The following is a 14,053-nucleotide window of genomic DNA, read 5'->3' on the forward strand; positions in this document are numbered from 1 at the left end:
TAATGACATCCGTTGTAAAGGCATGCGTGTAAAGGATCCTGCGTTGTAAAAATCGCGTTGTAATGGTATGCGATGTAAAAGTATGCGTTTTAACGTCATACATCCCTCAGCCACACAATAGCCGAATGTGGGGAGAGTTGTCAAGCAGGCATGTGTTTAGAATGCAGTCGAAACATGATTGTGAGAGTACACAATGCCAAGAGTGGCCGCGAAGTACTGAACAAACTGCAGTATGCTCAACACACCCAGATCCGCGGCGACATACCCCTCTGGTAAATTGAGTGTAGTGGACAGTGGACGCAACCATGTCACCCCAGCCAGTGGGGGTCCTTGCAGAAATGTGCCTGTTACGCCCCACCAGTAAGCGTGAGCAGAGTGGGATGGGCCGGCGGATGCCAGGCCAGTGTAGGGGTGTGAATAAAAAGCACATAGCCCTGGGCGTTGTCCTCTTCCGGAAAGCCCAACGTCTCTGCCAGGGCGGCGCCTCCCACCCCGCCACGAAGCTGACGCCGTCCTCGTAAGCGGAGATGCCTGAGATCCCGTGCCACTGACATACCCTGGCTTGCTGGACCAAGGACCTGTCAGGCCCAACCCTACGCAGCCAGGCCACACTGATCAGCATCCGACACCGGCGTGTGTCATGGAGGGCCCCCCACGTGCCAGTGTAAGCTCCAAGCCTGAGACTCCCTTCCATCAGTGAGGCATAGTGCCATAAGCACTTCTTGCAACACAACCTGCCACAAACCCTGTCCAATGTCATCCGGCGAGCCGTGCTGCCACAAACCCTGTCCAATGCCATCCAGCGAGCCGTGCTGTCACAAACCCTGTCCAATGCCATCCAGCGAGCCGTGCTGTCACAAACCCTGTCCAATGCCATCCAGCGAACCATGGATGAGGGACCAGGACAACCCTGAGGACCAGTAGGTCTCACATCCAGCACCTAGTCGTGAATCATGATTAGCTGAGTCCACAGCAGTGGATGCACAGAGAGGAATAAGAGGAAGATGTGGCTCAGACCGGACGAAAGGCGGGGCACACTCACGGAGGTGACCGAACTAAGCAGGCTGTTGGGGCCACCAACCTATGCCAGCGACACTCGGTGAATGGCACGTGCTGTCCGTTGCCTCCGCACTACACTGCTCTTGGCCTAGGCTAGGCTTGAGTAGGCCACAGATTTGGAACTGAACTTCGAGTGTGCTAAGGCTGATTACACATCATTGCATGCAACTGGAGGCCTAAGAGGATGTCGCCTTGCATCTTGGCGGAGGGAAAACGATCATCGTTATGGAGGTGTTCGTACACTACTGACAACTGCCCTGGTGTCACTAGCACTGCGTATCGCGAGGGAAAGACACATGGCTGTGGGCCACTGGGTAGGCAGTCTAAATATCGAGTTGTTAATGTCGAAGTACCATATTATCGAGTCCTAAAAGTCGATGGTAAGAAATATCGACAACCAAAATATCGCTGTAGAAAATATCGATTTATGTGTGTGTCTATATTATCGAAGACATGAATTTCGAAATCAGTAATATCGAAGCTTAAAATATCGATAGTCAAAAATATCGATATGTAAAAGTGATGTTTTAAAGTAAGTTAAGTAATGATATAGTAAAATGTTGTCTATATATAAGGTAATTTATATATATAATTCCAATAATTTTAGTTATAAGTGTAGGAGCGGGATGTAGAGTTTATAGGGGATAAGGGTGGGTAGTGTTTTAAAAAAGTATAGTGTAATTATGGAATATTAAATTTCGATTTTTAAGTAAAATTGTACATTTTCGAAATTTGATTTAAATTTTTGTAAAAGGAGAAATTTTATATAAATTTATGGAGTATTGTTACATTAATTGTAGTTTGATTTTGTGTATGTAGTACACATTTTTGAAAATATATATTGATATTTAAATATTTACGAAATAATTGTATAATAATTTTAGGAGCGGGATGTAGAGTTTATAGGGGATAAGGGTGGGTAGTGTTTTAAAAAAGTATAGTGTAATTATACAATTTAAAATTTCAAAATTTCATTTACATTTCTAAATTTCGATTATTGAAATACATTTTTGAACTTTTCGAAATTTTATCGAAATTTTGGGAGTATATAAATAAAAATTTAAATGTTCTTTTGTGTATGTACTAAAAAGTTTAGAAAATATTAAATATTTTTTTTAATTTTATAAATATTTGTAAAATAATTTTAGGAGCGGGATGTAGAGTTTATAGGGGATAAGGGTGGGTAGTGTTTTAAAAAATATAGTTTAATTATAGAAATTAAAATTTCACTTTTTAATTAAAATTTCTAAATTTAGAAATTTGAAATAAATATTTGAACAAGTCGAAATTATATCGAAATTTATGGAGTATAGTACAACATTTTTTAGTTTGATTTTGTGTATGTACTAAAAAGAATTGTAAATATAAACTTTTTATATATATTTAACATATATTTGTATAATTATTTTAGGAGTGGGATGTAGACTTTCAAGGGGATAAGGGTGGGTAGTGTATAAAAAAAGTATACTGTAATCATACAATAATAAATTTCGTATTTTATTAAATTATTTCTACATTTCGAAATTTTAAATACATATTTGTTAAATGCGTAATTTCATACACAATTATGTTATGTTTTTTATTTTTGTAATTTTGTGTATGTAGTAAAAAGTATTATAAATATGTATTTTCGTAGATATTTAATAAAGAAATGTATCATAATTTTAGGAGCGGGATGTCGAGTTTATAGTGGATAAGGGTGGGTAGTGTTTTTCAAGGGAAATTTTTAGGGTTCAGGGTCAGTTTTTAGTTTGTGGGTAAAGGGGTATTTTAGGTTTCAGGGTCAGTTTTTAGTTTGTGGGTAAAGGGGTATTTTTAGGTTTCAGGGTTAGTTTTTAGTTTGTGGGTAAAGGGGTATTTTTATGTTTCAGGGTCAGTTTTTAGTTTGTGGGTAAAGGGGTATTTTTAGGTTACAGGGTCAGTTTTTAGTTTGTGGGTAAAGGGGTATTTTTAGGTTTCAGGGTCAGTTTTTAGTTTATGGGTAAAGGTGTTTTTTTAGAGTTCAGGGTCAGTTTTTAGTTTGTGGGTAAAGGGGTATTTTAGGTTTCAGGGTCACTTTTTAGTTTGTGGGTAAAGGGTGTTTTTTAGGTTCCAGGGTCAGTTTTTAGTTTGTCGGTAAAGGGGTATTTTTATGTTTCAGGGTCAGTTTTTAGTTTGTGGGTAAAGGGGTATTTTTAGGTTTCTGGGTCAGTTTTTAGTTTGCGGGTAAAGGGGTATTTTTAGGTTTCAGGGTCAGTTTTTAGTTTGTGGATAAAGGTTTTTTTTAGAGTTCAGGGTCAGTTTTTAGTTTGTGGGTAAAGGGGTATTTTCAGGTTTCAGGGTCAGTTTTTAGTTTTTGGGTAAAGGGGTATTATGGTGTTCTGGGTCAGTTTTTAGTTTTTGGGGTACAGGGGTACAGGGAAAAAATAAATTAAGATTAAATTTAAATTAAATTATTTAAATGAAATTAAAATAAATTATATTACATTATTTTTTTTTTCATTTAATTTACGATAGTAATTTACATTGAATTAATGTCCTGCACTTACTCAAATTAATTGGTGATTGGAGTTAGAATAGTAAATTAAATAGGTTCTGTGTCCTGCACTTACCCTAATTAAATGGTGATTGCAGTTGTAATAGTAAATTATTAAAGATTTTTGACAAGCAATTACCTAAAGTAAATGGTGATTGGAGTCGGAATATTAAATTTATTAATTCTGTGTCCTTCAAATATTGATTTTTTATGTATATGGGTGTATGAATAATAACTGTTATAGGTTCAGTGTATAGTATGTACTCTAATTACATGTGGTATATAGAAATAGATAGAACATTACAGTTATAATACATTTGCAAAAATATATAAAAATGATTTTGTAATAGGTAATAGAAAATAATTACACAATTTTTGTTGACTATAATTTTTTTTATTGAACAATTGAAAAATACGATCACATATACATTTTATCAAGCTATGTTTGGTATAAATATTAAAACAAAGAAGGACAATGTTCTTTTAATAATCACATTTTTGAGTAGTTTTCTTGAAAAGTACTTTTAATTTGTAGAGAAAAAGTGGTTAGTTAACATAACGCAATGTATGATATTATACATACATAATATAAATATTATTTCTTAATAAAACATTAAACATGTGTAATGAAAAACATAAATCACAAAATTTCTATAAATATAGTGATATACAGATGATGATATTAATATATGAACACTTTTAAATGTATAATATAATATACATATCTTTATTAGAACATTTACATCATCATCAATGATTTTTTTAACAATACAATATTGTTATGTATAATTATTATTATTAATAAATACGTTTTAATAATAATAATATTCACATATTCGTCATATTGTAAACAAGTAAATCAGGAAAACAAATACAATATTACACATTTAGTTATATAATAATTTTAATAAATATTACATTAAATATTTCTACATTTTTATACTTAATGTAATAAATATTAAAAGTATGTAAAATATAATTAATATACAGCAAAAAATATGTACATTTCACAATGTACTATGCAATTTTTTGTACATTACACATAATTTCGAACCATATATATAACAATAATGGACATTTATAGTAGTACTTTTCACAGTTACATATAATTCGGTTCTTTTATTTTGTAACCACTCTTTGTCTTTTTGCGTTATTTTGGGAAAGGGAAAGTCGCGGTTGGAATCAGGTTCACGTTTGAGTACGTACGATTCTACTTTTATCTTTTTAAAGTATTGTAACTAAAAATTAAAGGTACTCCTTTGTTATTTTGGGGTTGGTAAATAAAGTATGATATAATGGAGTGGACTCAATACGTATTTTCGTTAACGAGTTTTTGGGCCATTTGAAATAGTTGGAGTTAATGAGTATGTGGTATCATTTAATTAAAATTAAAACAAATCGGAATGTTATGTTTATATATTATGGTATACTCGTTAGTGTTATGTCGGTGGGATTGTTTTGAATTTTTTTGTCTCGTATTTTGAAACAGCTATTTTCGTTTCCGATTACTCTTTTTTTTGGGAAAGGAAGTGTGTTTCAGTTGTTAGAACGGAGATGTATAACATTCTTCCTTTATATTTTGAGTTCTCTGAAATATTTATCACAGTTTAAGATAACTGTCGTCATTTTCAATGGCATTTAAATAGTCGTTTTATTTGGATGATGTATAGTTTTAGCACAGTTAATAGAAAAATATTTAATGATTTGTTGGATTAAGTGTTTGAGATTTACACATTGTATTGTCGGTAAAGGATTAATCTTTATGATGTTCTATTTAAAGGTAAGTTATTCATTTTTAATATTTTGTTTGGATGGAAACAGTATTTTAAAAAAAATAATTTCATATAATGATATATTTATTTAGTCTTTTTATAATAGTGTAAAACATTAATTTTGACTAAATAAATATAGATTTATTATATTAGAATATGTGTGTTATCATATTCAGGATATTGTTTGATGTTTATCCATTGATTTACTTATTGCAATTAGTTTAATGTTTTGGCTATCATTTTTAAATATTCCAGTCCTCTTGTTGTAGGATATAGTTGGACTTGCTGTTGAAGATATAGATACATTTGAGCAGTTTGTCTAGAGATTTTTGGTTTTAGTTGTATGACAGATTGCTCTATACGTAATTCCTGAAAGCTTTGCTCTTTTTGTATAGCTGTGAGTAGCTTGTGTAATGTGGGTGTTGTACGTCCAGTAGAAGAGAGGAAGGCATTGTGCCAACCTTCAACAGCATTGTTCGTTTTTGCCTCTTGGTTCAGCGTTGGTAGATACACATTCCACCAGGGAATTAAAAATTTAGGCTGGCGTCTGTGGCCTGACCTATGTAGTCTTCCTATCCAGTTGTCCTCAAAGTAATCTAAAAGTGGGGCGAGTCTTTGCTCATTTTGGGTGTAGAAAGGACTTTCAATTAATAGATTGTAATGTTCTGCCACATCAGTTACTGGTACATATGCCAGAGCAATGAGATGTTTGATTTGGTATGCAAAAGTTATATTTGTTGCATACTCAACACTAAGGGCAGATTTTTGTAAATGTCTCCAGAGACATTGATTGAAATGAAAATAACATCCTTGAATGGATGTGTGTGGGTAACTTTTCAAAATAGAATTAATCATAGCTTGTTCGAAGTCTATGATGATTTTCATTGGGAAGTAATCAGAAGTTTGTTCTTTTATTTTTTGCAAAATTTCTGAGTAAGTTGTGGCTTGTTTGTTCGGTAATAAACAGTATATGAAGGCGATACAGGTATTATGATATTGCCCATGAATTGTGTATAATTGGTAGAAAGGTTTTGGGCATATAGAAAAAGTTCCATCCATCATCCAAGTAGCACTTTCTGTTAATTTTTTCATATTGTTATTAGTTGCAAACATTATTATTCTTTTGTCCTTGCTATGATTATCATACAAAATAAATGGCTCGTCATTATGAGTGATTACAAGCTCAGGCGGAATTATGACTTCCTCAAGTCATAGTTCTAGGAGTTGGTATATTGGGTCTACTTGCTTTCTAGTTCTAGGAGTTCTAGGAGTTGGTATATTGGGTCTACTTGCTTTCTTTGTCCTTGCTATTGTTCTTTTAATGGAAGCAATAGATGGTAGCTGACCTCTTGCTTCTCTGGGAACTTTAGGTAGTAATTCTTTCAGAATTACGTTGGTAGGTAGTTCTGATCTGCTACTTAATTCTTTGATATTCTCGAGAGTGGATCTCACTTCGATTTCCAAGATGTTTGGTGGGTGATTATGTTCAGTGGTATTAAGAACACTAGTTTCCCTTTTTGTAGCATGGCCATAGCATTTATTGGAGTAATATTTCGTACACTTCCAATTTACTTTTAGGTCTTTTTGTTTCTCCTGAGTATAAATGTAGCCCATATAGCATAACAAAAATTTGCCTTTCTGAGATGTAATAAATCTTGCATCATCAGTCATTCTTGAGTTCTGGTATCTAGAAAAGTTAATATATAAATATTAATAAAATGTGAAATATATAAAAGATTTTAAATAAAGCAAGTACTCTTATAGTGATTTACTTACCAGCAGTAATGTTCTATGTATCGAAAGTAGGTGCTTGTTGAGTCTGATGTTGTTGTTCTATTGCCACGGTCTGTTGAAAAAAAATTACGTTTGTTATAGGAAAAGTTACAATTTTTTTTTGGTTACATTTTTGGTAGTTTATAACGTCTCTAAAAATACTTTAGTTTAATTGGATTTTAAAAGTAACATTTCCAAGATAATATTAACAGAAGCATACAAAGAGTCATTTTTTGTTCGAGTATATTCTATAGAGTTTATAAGGACTAGTTATGTTTCATTTATGAACTTACCTAGAGAATTAGAGTAGTAGCAGAATGTTTGTTCTTTGATGTGAAGTATCTGTTTTCTGTAGCTTTGAGGTCTGTTTAGAGAGAAAGTTTATGAAAATTACCAATGCGTTTATATGTTCCATAAACAATACACACTTGTTATAAAGCATTGTTACTTATTTGCTGAAAATAACCTGGGATGACACATGTATCATGAGTTAAAGCAAAAGAAACATATTTAAGAACAGGATTAAATAATTTTTTAGACAGCATTGTAACGTTTTTTCCCCAAAACATTCTGGCTTCACAATATGTATTAAGAGTTACAGCCGAAGAAACAAATTAGAGAGTTAGAAATTAGGACACTAATTGTCAAATAACGTTAAGTAAATACTAAAAATATGTAGATACCTTTTTTAAATGTAAAGTGTCCAGTATCTTGAAGTTGAAGTATAACTTTATTTGTTTGTAGAGTCTGTTTAAAGGCAAAGTACATAAAGAAACAACAATTTAGGTTACAAATCTTGGTCTATAAGTAATAGTAAAAAAGATTAGCATTTATTAACAGAGCTATATCATTACTTACTTGTAGTTTCAGGACGAATTTTCTTGCACAGAAGAATATAGATTGTGGTCCCAAAATTGGCAGTATGTGGTCACGAAGAATATTCCCTGCAAGTTGTATGGCTGTTTGTGACTGGTTTATATAGTCTATGTGTAATTAAGTTTGCTATCTGATTGGTCAGATATGTAAAGACGAGTTACTATTGGTTAGTTTGAATTTTTTTAACTTAAACATTTAAGATATATCTTCTTATATTGTTTATCTAGAGGAACTGAAATGATATATTTATGTTATAAAAAACTCTTGTAATTAATATAGAATATGTACAATGAGTACTAAGTCTAAAAAATGTATGTTTACAATGACTTTATATCCAAATATCGTTAGTGTGCGAAAACACAATTTTTTACAGTTTATCTTACTTAATAATTTGAAAAAAAAATAGTGAAGTCTTTTAAAATGTGTGTATCACTAAGAGAATAGATTTATTGGTGTTATATATTAAAAATTGAGTATTATTTAGCAATCGATATTTTTATATAGACGAAAATAGTGTTATCGATTTTTTAGTATTCGATATTATTGTAGTGTGCTATATGTAGTATTGAGTGTCGATATTATGGTAGTCGAAAATACTGTTAACGATATTTGTGTAGACGATATTTTTGTACATCGATATAGTTTGCTCGATATTTTTGTCGTTTTCATGTTAAGTATAGGGTGTCGATATTAGTGATATCGATGTTTGAGACTCGATGTTATAGTAGGTCGATTTTTGTGTAATCGAAATTCTGTCAGTGATTCGGGCCACTGCTGGCTGCTACCTATGACCTACACTGTGGTCCAGTAGGTCACAGAGTCATGATTCAGCAATGGTGGAGTCCATATCAGTGTACCGGCATCATCGCAGTCTGCATCCTCACTCAGCCCCTGTGCCAGTAAGTCTGTTCTCTGACATTCATGGGGGGCAGTTTTCACCCCCATGTAGCTGATACAGAAATGTTGGGGGCAACAGGCTGTCGCATTCCACTCCTCCATTTGCTGCTTATGGATAAAATCAAACCTTTTGGCGTCTTGACCTGGAGGACACCTTCCACTGTCCCCCGAAACACTCGGAAACATACACCTCGGAAAATGATGGTTACCTGCTCAGGTCACATGGCCCATCTGACTGCACTGCAGGTCACCGTCCCAAGACTGGGTGCCTGTGCCGGCTGCAGTGCATCCGGAGCCACTAACTCTGTGCTGGTCAAGTCCGGGACCCCTTCTCTGGAGACATAGGCTGGGCCCTGAGGCATGGGGCTTGGGCTCATCAGCGCCTTGACTCGGTGGTCTTGCACTGTACGCAGCCTCCGGGCCCACATGCGTCCCGCCAGGGCTCACACACCAAAGCGAGTCTAGACCGGCTCGGACGAACCATCACTGCTGGAGATACACGCCACCAGCGCAAGTACCACCTCCAAACACCATCTGCCAGTGTTGAAGCGGTGGTCCTGACAGACTTCGTGGTAGCTCATGCCTGTCGTGGCTGTCATCATCGGCCTGTTACCCTGCTCAGCACTCCAAGTGCCAGTGACTCAGTTCACCACAGGCCATTGTCCGTAGCTGATTGTTTTTTGTGCTGTGGAGCGGTTACGCAGGTATGTCACCTCAAACAGTGTGGGGGCCCTGAGACGTTCATGGTGAAGATGATGCATGTTTGACACACCCCACTGCATCTGTATCAGGAATATATCATAGGGACACAATCCAAGACTTTTTCTGCACATGAGCTCGCTCATCTCCAGTGTCCATAGCCAGGTGCCCTGTGACTCATGGGCACTTCTGTTTGCATGTTGGCTGTCCTCTTGACGTTATCCGGATCACCCCATGTTGCTCATCCGTTGACTCTGTATTGCATGTGCCAGTTCAACATGATCTCTGCCTGTGTCCCTGTGGTCTTGTACTATGCATGTGGTCCCTGGGCCCTACGACTTTACATTGTGCGATGTACCACGGATGCAGGCAGGTCACCGGAGGCCGCGGTTTGGGACCTTTGCATTTAGATTCGTCATCGCCCATTCCATTTGTGAGGGGAGTGGCCAGGGTCATCGTACGCACAGCCAACAGGGCTCCCCTGGGCTCCCCAGGGCTCCCCTGGGCTCCCCTGGGCGTGGTTCTGTGCTGTGCATGTGCATCTGCATGTGTCTCTATGGCAGCGTGGGCCTCCTTGGTGGGTTGTGGGTAGGTGCTGTAGGGTGATAAACCCCTACGTATATGTCCTGGTTCACATTCCATGGGTTTGGTTCCCTCCGACACCTGTTGGGCCACCTCCTTTTGGCGTGCTGACACATGCCATTGGGGGTGCCAAGTGTGGGTGGGTGAAGTGTTGTGAGCCAGCTGTGCCTGTAGGTGCTTCCAGATGTGTGGTCTGTTGCAGGCTCAGTGTTCTCCTATGGGTCTCTTGGCTGTCAGGGGTCCTGATGCTGGGTTGCGTGGGATGTCTATGAGCTGTTGTAGGGCATCGGTGTTCACTGTTTGGTGGTCCTCTCCGGCATCTCTGATGCGTTGTATTATGTGCTCTGCTGCAGGTGTTGTGTGCCCCTCTGTGATGTGTAGCAGAGTTGCGTGTTACCTTTGTGTTGGCATATATGTTGGTGCATTGTGCTAGTTTGCATGCAGAATGTATGGCAGTGTACATTGTGCCTGGGGGTGCTGGACTCCTCTGCTTGTGGGTCAGTTGCTGGTAGTGTTCTGTCACGTCTGTGATGCTGGTCTTGTTTTCCTGCATCTACACCCCGTCTTCCTCTCCCTCTTCTCCTTGGCCTTCTCTGACCCCGTTGTTTCTTGCTGGTAGTCTGTGGGGTGGTGGGGTTCAAGTTGGGCTCTGCGCTGGGTCAGGGCGCATCCATGTTGCTAAGTGCTTTGGCTTGTCTCTGGGTTGTTTTTGCCGGATTGCAGGCCTGTGGCCGGTTTTCGCTACTTTTTGTACCGTGGTTGGCCTCATCGAATGTTATTTCGAGTTCGCATATCGCATTTTTGCAGCGTGGCATTGATTTTCACGCGGCCATTTGCCGTGCTGTCTGGTGTCTATCGCATGCTACCGCCTAGTTGTGAATTCCATGTTGCCACTGGGTTATTTTCCCATAATGGGCTGCGATGTTGAAAGTTGCATTAGACTACTCTTGCAGTAGTTATCACACCTTCTTGTGAATATACCCTTCAGAGTGTAATCATACTATTAGTAATTTTACTAGTAGTAAAATTACACTCGTAAAATTACTAGTAGTATAATTATACTCATAAAATTACTAGTAGTAAAATTATGCTCATAGTTTGGGAATCCCACAACTGTAGTAAAGGTACTACAGAAAGTTCCAAGTTACCTAAAAGTGTAAGTTTACCTTTATGAATAAGGCCCCATGACGTTAAAAATCTATAACATGGCTTGCTTTGTTGAGAAAATATTTTGACTGTGGAAGTGAGAGGCTGTTGGAGTTCTTCTCGGCAAGGATCGTCAAATAATGGGAACTGGTTTCATTTAGAATGTTTTATGTACCTTTCAGAGTGCTGATTAAACAGTGGCCCATAGAAAACCTCTCCAGGGTACATCTGTGATGTCATTATCAAAATAGACTGTTGAATATTTAGGTGCAGGGACGGAAATTAGGCTGAGCGTAGGCCTCTCATTGGAGGACGTATGTCAGGTCTGCAACATATGGAAAATATTCCATGGACATGGCACTTTTCCTCTGAAACCTAAAGTTTCATATGTTCGCATTTTGAGAAATAAATGCAGCCACACATATGATAAAACACACTTACAAATGCTAAATAAACATCGATTCGCATTCATGCACGCTAAGTTCACATTTATTCAATTTTTTCAACCAGACATCATCACTTTAGTCATCTCTGTCAGCAAGTGCATTATAAATGACTCTTCATCTCTCAGGGATAAAGAATGTACTATAGTTAAGTCACAAAGACATATTTACCTATTACTCTATCCGTCCACTCTTTGAAAATATCGGGCATTTCAGGCGGGATCTGTCTTCAAGTCCTTGTGCCTATGCCAAGGCTCAAAAACGACACCGTTCCTTGCTGTGAGGTCTGTACTTTAATACAATCTGTTGACTTTAGAATAATTGAGTTTTAAGGAAGTTGATTTTCATTTTGCAGAACCTGTTATATAGTTTTCTGAAATGTATATTATTTTTTCACTGGATTATTTAAAAAACATATTTCGGTATGACTGACTACATGAGTACCTTCCCTCTTCACATTTCTGTTCACTAATCTGAAAGAATAATACTATCAAGTGTTATATCTCACAATGTAAAACCTACTCACGATAAAAGCCCAATTTCCACTTCAATCACCCGAGCTGCCCTGTATATATTCCGAGCATGTACAGAGTCAGAGATGCAGTGAGCAAATGTCAAATATCAAGCAATTGCAATATGACCGGAGTGCTCGCTCAGCATCTGATACGCCACAACATAATCAATACCTTAATTCCAATAACTCAGTTTCATCTGACCTCTCCTCTTTGCTCTCTTACAGCATAGATTCTGACTGGAAAGACTGGTTCAGTCTCAACAGTGGAGTCAGGCGGTTAATGTAATAGAGAGGGCCCAAATGCACATGGATCAGCGCCAAAAGGAAACATTTTGATTCCGGCCTTTATTATATCTGGTAGCCTAAAAACGCATAACTTTAGGATTACACAGAGATTGCTTGCTGTTGTATACTACTTTTCCATTAAAACGCTGGATCCACGGCCATTGATTGACACAATAAGTCTGCAGATTGGGATCAGTTCTCATTTTTCCTTGGAGAATGTCCTATTTCTTACCGGTAATCTTCATTACTCCGGATCCTGTTGTCCTTTACCCCTTCATACTTAACAAGTGAGATAATCTATCTCACCAACAGAAAAAAGAAAAGAAGGAATGCTGCTGCACCCCTCCCCCCCACTGGGGGTACATACCCGTACTCTACCCAGCATTCCTCCTGAATCACCAAGCCCAGGATGAGGGCCAGAAAGCCCGGGAGGGAGGGATACTATGATGGGTACGAGGACAACAGGACCCGGAGTGATTAAGATTACCAGTAAGTAATAGGACATTACCCCCAGGTCCCCCCTATGCTCGTCACCTTCATACTTAACAAGTAAGAAAGCCTAAGCAGCAACCGGCCATCATCGCACAATTAGCCACTAGGACACACAGCAATAGCAAACCCTGCAATTTATTCAAAACAGCACAAAAAAATAAAAAGGGGTATCAGGAGCACACAGTCCGAAGCACCCCAAACCAAAGTTAGCATCATCCCCAGAACATTCTGAATCCGGTAATGCCTAACAAAGGTATTAGCAGAAGCCCAAGTAGCGGCCCTACAAATCTCAGAAAGAGACACACCGCGACCCTCCACCCAAGAAGTCGCCACCCCTGCGTAGAACGCCCCTGAACCCCAGCCGGAGGACGGGAGCCCGAAAGGGAATAGGGCAACATGATGAATTGCTTCAGCCAACGAACAATGGAGGAAGTGGAAGCCCTGCAACCCCTGGATGCCACCCCAAAGGAAACAAGCAGGGAGTCAAACCACCGAAAGAAACGAGTACGGTCCACATAGATCCGCAACGCACGGCAAACATCCAGCTAAGACCAGGGAAGATCGCCCTCATCCACCTGAGCCGAGCACAGAGCAGGCAAGTACAGCTCCTGGGAGCGATGGAATTGGGACGAAGCTTTGGAAACAAAGGACAAATCCAAATGAAGAACCATGCCATCATCAGAAAAGGAAAGAAAGGGCTCCCAAGCCATCAAAGCCTCCAACCCCCCGAGGGGCCTGGCCTCTCTCTTTTAGGCGGGTAGTTAGTGTTTCTGATTCCTTAGAGACATCTTGTCTTTGGGAACAGTTTCTTTTCAACCTCAGGTATTGCCCATAAGGCAAGTTGTCCCTCAGGTTACGAGGGTAATGTGAACCGTACATTAAGAGAATATTTCTCTCCATTGGTTGGCGGTAGAGATCACAGTAAAGCAAACCATCCTCTGCCCAGAACGTGAGGTCTAGGAAATCTATTGCGTCATTGCTACTTGCCATGGGACATTGT

This window comes from Lissotriton vulgaris, chromosome 4_1, assembly GCF_964263255.1.
Source record: "Lissotriton vulgaris chromosome 4_1, aLisVul1.2, whole genome shotgun sequence".
In the NCBI taxonomy this organism is placed as follows: Eukaryota; Metazoa; Chordata; class Amphibia; order Caudata; family Salamandridae; genus Lissotriton; species Lissotriton vulgaris.